Below are 8,310 nucleotides of genomic sequence, written 5' to 3'. Positions count from 1 at the left end.
TTATTAAACTTTTTTTTTTTTACTATATTTTTGTATGTGATCTTGCTTATGTATACCACTTTTTTTTAATTACATAATCGCTACTATTACCTTAATATTTTGTTATCATTTAAAGTTTTATATTAAATAAATTATGTATTTACATATTTCATTAAAGTTTGAGTTTCATTTGAAATTTCAAACCGTAAGTTGCAAGAACGGAATAAGTCCAACGTTTTCAAACCGTTATACCTGGCTACCAGAACCGGCTACAAACAAAATTTTTATCTCGTTCCACTCAAATCCACGAAGTCCCGAAGTTGTCCCGAGCATGTCCCGAGCATCTCTCGAGCATGTCCCGAGCACTTCCCCAGCATGTCCCGAAGATGTCCCGAACATGTTCCAGACATATCCCGGGTATGTCCCGAGCATGTCCTGAAGATGTCCCGAGCATGTCCCGAGCATTACCCCAAGATGTCCCGAGCATGTCACGTCCAAAAAATAAAAATATGGGCTTCATTTTTGAAAAATTATGCGCGTCATTTTTTGGAAATAAGTGACAAATTAGTATGTGATGGAAAGATAATTGTACATTATGTATATTCAAATCTTCGAATGGTTTTCGATTGCTAAATCAGGTTCTACCTCTGAAACTAATTTCGATTTCAATTTCAGGGAAACCCATTTTGAACCAACGGAAATTCGCTTTAAAAGTACATTCCTTTAATTGCACATTCCTTATTGCGAGTTCAAATCGATATCGCAAAAACAAATTTCGAATATTTCTTTTCAAAAACTTACTGCTTTTAGGCACTTTATCATGTAAAACATTTGCCTTTACTCCATCAGAAAATGGTACGCATCATAATCTAGCTTATTTTTGGGTATTCTCTATGAGGAAATATCAAATAATGGCTTCTTTTATCATAAAAGTCTCTTAACAGTTCAAAATGTTCCTTTTCAACGCACTAAATCAATGTGGAATATACGTTCTGTTTGATCTATGCAAAACAACAATGCCATTGTCATCCTACAAGCGCACAGCATGGTGAGATACAAACTCAGTTAGATTCAATTAAAAGTTCAAGTGACCGTCCACTTTAAATGCGATTCAAACAGGACACTGCGAAATAGATGTTGTCGTATCTCAGACACAAAAGGCATCTGAAGTCGAGGTCACTTGAACTTTTAATTGAATTTCATTCAATCGTTGCATTTAAACAAAAGACTTTTTCGTTTTGTCGACTTCAAAAATTCAGTTAGGCTTTTTTGAAATGGAGCTATCTGATTGCAAGTCATGTCAGGTAGGTAGGTGTATATTGATTTTAGTAGAACGGATGTCGACACAAACTGAATTGTTAATTTTGGACATTTGAAATTTACCTCATACAACATTTTCAATACTTAGTTAATAAAAAAGTAAATTAAAATTTGAAATTAGTTAAAACGTCTCCACCTCTTAAAATACTGTCCCTTTTTTCTCCTTAATGTTAAAACTTCTCTTATTAAATACAATACCTTTTTTTTAAAAAAAATATTTACATATTTCAATTCCAGTTAGTCAATGTTATATATTTAAAAAGTATTCTTCTTTACTTTTATTTTAACAAAAATAAATAAAAACAAAAGAAAAGCAAAAATTATTTCGAATATATTTTTCGCTAGAAATCAATTATATTTTATTTGCCAACCTCAGTTACCACGTAAAAAAAGGTTCAGGTTTGGGTTTGGGTCTATAAAAACACTATAAAAACGCAAAACGAAAAATACCCTTTCTTCTCATTTGCTTAAACAAAGTGTAGCCCATAAACAAAAAATACCAAGACTGGAAACTCGGCGGTCAACTGACGTTTGCCTACAAGCTGGGAGGTGTGGTGAATGTCGTGAACCTTTTGTTGTGTTCGTGTTGGATGTGTGGTGAATGTCGTGAATCTATAAATGTGTGCGTGTTAACGTCATTTACCAACGTGGTGGCTTTCACATATATTCACAGACAGCACTGTACACAAAAGGGTTTCGGGGGGAAAGACGTACGAAATTTTCCAGTCTTGGTATTTTTTGTTTATGGTGTAGCCCACAGTCACAGTGCATTCAAAGTGATTGGAAGTTTTTTTCAGCACTTTGTCGTTTTTACATTTTGAACAAATAAATTAAATCCTCGGATGTCATGGTAGTGGAAGTGGGGATAGAGAAAGGTCTACCTCTAGTTGAGGAACAAAAAATTCAGATAAAAATGAGTTGGCTGGATAGTCATGAATATTTTAACAAAGCGAAAAAGCTTCATCAAACACACAGAGAAAAGTAAACTATGATGGACAGTTTTTTTCTTGATTGTTTAAGGTAAAATTGACAAAAGAACCAGAGGGAATTGCGTAAGATAATTTAAATTTTTGAATTGGTTAAAAAAATAGCATTTCTTATTTACCAAATTTATTTGATGCAAATATTTTATATTGGCTTGGAGTGTAGGTACTCTTTGATTTGTTATTCATTATTTGGACATGCTGGCATTAAAATCTAAAAATCCTAAAAATCGCTAATACGGTTACCCAATAAAAATTGTTGCTCATGCTAGATTTTTTACTTTTGCGTACAGGTAGTGTAGGATTGGCATTAAACTCATAAAAAATACATTTTGAGACACTTTTCTGATCGTGTGCTGAACGGTTCGCTCAACTTATGGCGTATTGATCATCGTTTCTAACAGTTTCGTTATGAAATCAGGACGGTACTCCAGAGATGGTCATTCGAGTATCGAAGGTATTGGCGCAAGAATCATCAGATCGATAAGATATAATCTTTAGCCCGTTCTAGTGGTCCTTGACGTTTAGACAATATTTCCTCTCCAAGCTTGTGTATGTATAGCATAGGAAAAAATGTTACTTTGAAGTATTTTAAAGTGCAAGCTACCTTTTTTACTTGCGATATAGGTACTATATATCAAGTTATGCATTCGTACAAAAAAATAGTCGAGATAATATTTTTCCATGACATTACGATGGTAGAGAATGCCAAAAAAGTGGGTCCCGGAAGTCCGTCTGTCTGTCAGTCTGTCTGTCTGTAAACGAAGCTACAGCCTATACCGATTGATGTCAAACTTGGTATGTAGCGTTATTTGGCGACTCTCCAGAGGGGTTTTTGGAATTAATTTTTTTGGACCAAAAATAACTGTACTTGTCATATACCGATTTTAGTAAAATTGAAATATCTCAAAAACGGCTCCAACGATTTTGTTTAAAAAATTCAAATGTTAGTTTTACGCTAAGGTCTATCTTTTAATGAACATTTTTTTTTTTGAAAATCATTATTAACGGTACCTGCCATAGAACCGTTTTTTTTCAAATCCGATTATCTCCGAAAGTGCTTATACGATATCAACGAAATTTTTTGTGAAGAAGAATTTATATAATTTAAATATAAACCAAAAATAAAATTTCCAAAAAAATAATTTTTGGGTTTAAAAAAAAAAATTTGAAATTTTTTTTTGAAAAATCAAAATTTTGAAAACGTGACATTGAATTTTTTTGAAATTTCGTTTTTAGATGTTGATTAGTGGTTTCTACAAAATGGCATACCAATTTTATTTTAAAACTTTTTTTCCAAAAAATTATTCATAAAAAATTAGTTTTTTAAAATACGGCTCTAACGATTTTGAAAATTGTTTGTCCAAAAATGCATCTTAATATATAAATCAAAACTGCATACTTGTTTTGGAGGGCAATTTGATTTCAGATTTTATTTAATTTTTTTTTTTAAACGAATTTTATTTTTTTTTCCAAATTTCTATAAAAAAAGTCTTAAAAATTTAAGCAACTTTAACTCTAAGAGCAAGTTCGTGCGACCCAGTCGTGCATTTTATTTTTAACTCCCACGCTTCTTTCCCCCCCAGATACCGCACGCGCTGGGGTCCATTTTCACCGAGTACGAAGTCATTTGCGGATGATTATCGTATCTGCACTTTTTAGTGTTTTTTGAAGGTCAAATAAAATTAAAAAGAATTAAATAAGTAAAGTGAATGGTGATACGAATATCAAAGGAAGGTCAAAGATTGGGACTGCTTAGTACAAGCATTTACTATATCTATACAAAATAAAAAAATCTAAAATGAAAAAAAAAAAAAATAAATTTAATATTTCATGTTTAATTTTCAGAAAGTGTCAAAATTTTAAAACAAACATATGTTAAAAGACAAGAGTGTTGAGAAAAAAAATAATTCAATATACATACATAAAATTAAATATAAAGACATTAAATGATAAAAAAAATCATTAAACATTAAACATAAATACAAAAAAAAGTTTATGAGCGCGGTACACTGGTTTTTAGTATTTTTTTCAGACTAGTTTTATTAATATTAAAATCAAACAGATTAGTATTCAAATTTACAAGCTTACACATGCGTGTTAAGGGCACATGCATACCATAATTAGTACGGTGTTGGGGTAATTTTATTAAATCTAAGCTACGAAAGTTATAAGCACCTCTCCGGTAGTTAAAATTAATAGAATTAAGCAGATCAGGCCCATCAATTACGCCCGTTATAAGTTGATGAATAAATACAAGGTCGTTGTAGGTTGATTCGATGCTCATAGAAAGGAAGGTTGAAATGGTCCGTCCATAGTAAGCCTTTTAAGGCAAAACGAATAAAATTACGTTGGACTGATTCTATTCTTTCTATATGGATGCTGTAAAAAGGTGTCCAAACTTGAGATGCGTATTCTAAGTGGGGGCGAACTAAGCAGTTGTAAAGAGCTAATGTAACGTAAGGGTCCTTAAACGGGATCGGGTCAAAATTCTGGCTTCAAAATTCTGCTTTTCAAAATTCTGCTTTTTTAACGAAAATTCTGTTTTTCAAAATTCTGTTTTTTTCTATTCTGCTTTTCAAAATTCTGCTTTTTAAAATTCTGCTTTTCAAAACTCTGCCATTATTATACTTAACCAAAAAAATTCTGCCAATTTTGTTTTTTTTATAGCATATGCGTTGACTAAAGAAAAATACACCTCATTAATGTAATTCAACATTGGTACTTTCCTAAATTTTTTTGTTTAAGTGTCACAAATATTTTTTAAAATGCATAGACTGATTTTCTTTAAATAAATTCTTTAAATTATTGGAACCGATGTTGTTTGATACAAAATATTCCTTTTCTTATTCAAATTTTTGAATATTCATCTTTATTTGATAAATTAAAAAATTTTGAATTATTTTCGGAAATTTTTAGTATTAAAAACCTTTGCCTAATATTTTCAAATTTATTCATTTATAAAACAAAAATTAATATGCAGAATTTAATTTTTTGCAGAATTTTGAAAAACAGAATTATGAAAAGCAGAATTTTGAAAAACAGAATTTTGAAAAGCAGAATTTTGTAAAGCGGAATTTTGAAAGCAGAATTTTGACAAAAGAATTTTGACCCCGGCAGAATTTTGACCCCAACCCTCCTTAAACTCTTTCGACCAACGCTTGACAAAACCTAACATGGAATTGGCCTTGTTTACGATCAGGTTTATGTGCTCTGTGAAATCGAGGTTGGAGTTAAAGTTAACACCAAGGTCTTTAAAGCTATGCACACGGAGTAAAGTGTGGTGAGATATCTTATAATCATACAGACTAGGAGTTTTTTTCTTTTAAAAGGTCTGACATTTAGTCGGGTTGAGATTTAAACCGTTCTTTGTACACCAAATAGCAAATCTATCAAGATCATTTTGCAGGGATATGCGGTCATTCACAGAGCTTATGCTTTTGTAAATTTTCATATCATCTGCAAAAATAAGAATTTCACTCTTACGTAAACATAACGGTATGTCATTAATAGCTAAAATAAAAAGAAGAGGTCCCGGTTGACTACCTAGCGGGACGCCCGATTTGGCAATTTGCAAACGCGTCAGAGATATCAATAGTACTTTTCAAGATATTGTTATAATTAAAGTTGACTAGATATCAGATTTCTTTTTTAAAATTAACAAATTTCCAAAAACTTTTAGGGTCTTGTTTGATAGAAATCTCTATCTACTCAAGATATTCTGCATATACATTATTGGAGAGAGTCTTAAACTCATCAAAAAGAGAGATGTACAAATCATGATTTTCGGGGGACATATTTTTCAAATAATTCTTCCATGCTTTATTTCTTTTGTTTCGGAGAATTTTAAGTTCTTTGGTATACCATGGATGGCATATGCTTGTGTATTTGGATCTTTTCAAGGGAACTATCTCCGCTATACAACTATTTAAAACGTTATAAAAATATGAAACCGCGTTTTCAACGTCACACGAAACTGGAATATTTACAATACCAGATGCACTAAGTTTGTCAGATAAATGATGAAAATTAGCTCTCCTAAAGTCAAATTCATATGAATTGTCTTGAGAATTACTATTTACAAGTAAATGACCTCCTATGTAAGTCAAGAAATATGTCAAGTGGGGGATGGTAAGGGTCTATGTTAGATATAGCAGAGGAAGATTCTACCACTACTGTATTACTTGCGTCAGATGAGAAGACTAAATCGAGCAATCGATTTTTAAAATTTTGAATACAGCTGACTTGCTGTAAGTCTGTAGAGATAATATTATCCAAATTCTGGAGCTCCAGTTGAGATGAAGTTAAGGAAGCTTCGAAGTAGGACTCGTCTTCTGATGGCAACCAGTCAATGTTAGGAAGGTTAAAATCGCCTATCAGAAGTATTGTACTATTGAGATCTGTAATTCCAATAACAAAGTCAAGTGCTAAGGAAAGCTCTGAAAAGGTAGAAGTCGAACTTTTTGGAGGGATGTACGCTGTTAATACTAATAGATTTTTTGATTCCGTATTTATTTTTACACATATTAAATGATTTCGAACTGCGATAAGAACTCCACCGCCTACAGGATTCTTAACGCCTACGTGACGATCTTTCCTGAAAACTAAGAACTCTTGGTCGAAAAGTTCAGTGTCCAAAATTGTGGCATTAAGCCAGGTTTCAGTAAATGCGATACCATAAATATTAGATTATTCGGAGAGTTTTTGCAACACAAATTTTACTTTTCCAAACATTTTTCTTTATGTCAAAATGTATTTATTGCACTTTTTTTAATTTTTATTTCTTGATTTCAAAATTTGATGTTCGATTTTTTGTTCTGTTTTAGTTTTATTTTGAAATATTTTAAATTTTGAATTTGACAAAATATTTGATGAAATTTTATTGTTAACATTTTTGCTGTCATTTTAAAAAAATTGTGAAATCGGTACCCTCTTCTTTGTTTTGATTAGGTATACAAAGTTTGGACATACCGACCGGTCCAGCCACCAAATTGCAAGTGATTTTGTAAATTGCTCAATTGCTGACCTTTTTTAGATGGATGATGGACGACCAGTGCTGCCGTTTGCCCAAAAAGCACAAATGGATTTAGTCCAATTTTTGGTCGAAGCATACTTTTATAGCTATAAGTCATATTCAGCAGTTATAAAGACTTTTAAACGAATTATTTTTTTTTACTCAAAGCTTATACACAAAATTGTCTTTTTGCTTGAGCTTACCAAGCTTAACACTGAAGTTGTGGCCAAATATTTCAAAGATGAATTTTAAAACCAGTTTGTAATTTTAAACTTTTTTCAAACACTTCAAATTACTCCCGAGAAAAATATTAATAATTATTTTTATCAAAAAACAAAACCGACTTCCATGGATCCAAACTAGGTTTTATGGTTTTTCTAATAGTTTCTATACGGCCAGAACTGAACGAAATTGAAATGGGACCACACTGCAGCCACCAGCTTTGGAGTTGAGGTCACTTGAACTTTAAAATTGAGTCAATTTATGAATTTTTCATGTTGCGAACATCATAAATTTGAGACCTTTGGCGAAAGGATATAAACTGTGAAATACAATCAAAAGAAAAATTCATATTAAAATAACCCAGTTGTTGGAGCTCAAATCATCATAAATTACTTTATTTTTGAATTAAATTTTGAATAATTAACTTACTCTTAAATTGAATAAATTCTACTACTTTTATTACATTTATTTTTGAATTTGGCGCTTCATTTATACCATTCGCCATAATAACTTATTGTTGAATTCGCCTTAAAAATGTTACTTAAAAATAACGTAATTTCTCTCTCTAAAAATCTGCAATAAAATGTATGTATAAATAGAAGCTTTCAACTTTAATAAACTCTCTTTCTTGTTTAAAAACCCTTAGGGGAAAAATCGCTGCATTTTCATTTCGTCGTTCGCTACAAGTTTATAGTTTCGCTTTTATAGTATATCGGCTATAATATAGTAATTTAAAAGTTATAGGATCTAAAGTAATTTCGCTTAATTTATCTCAACCAGGATCTTTCTATC

Source organism: Episyrphus balteatus, chromosome 2 (assembly GCF_945859705.1).
Source record: "Episyrphus balteatus chromosome 2, idEpiBalt1.1, whole genome shotgun sequence".
Lineage (NCBI taxonomy): Eukaryota > Metazoa > Arthropoda > Insecta > Diptera > Syrphidae > Episyrphus > Episyrphus balteatus.
This window is presented reverse-complemented; position numbering follows the sequence as displayed.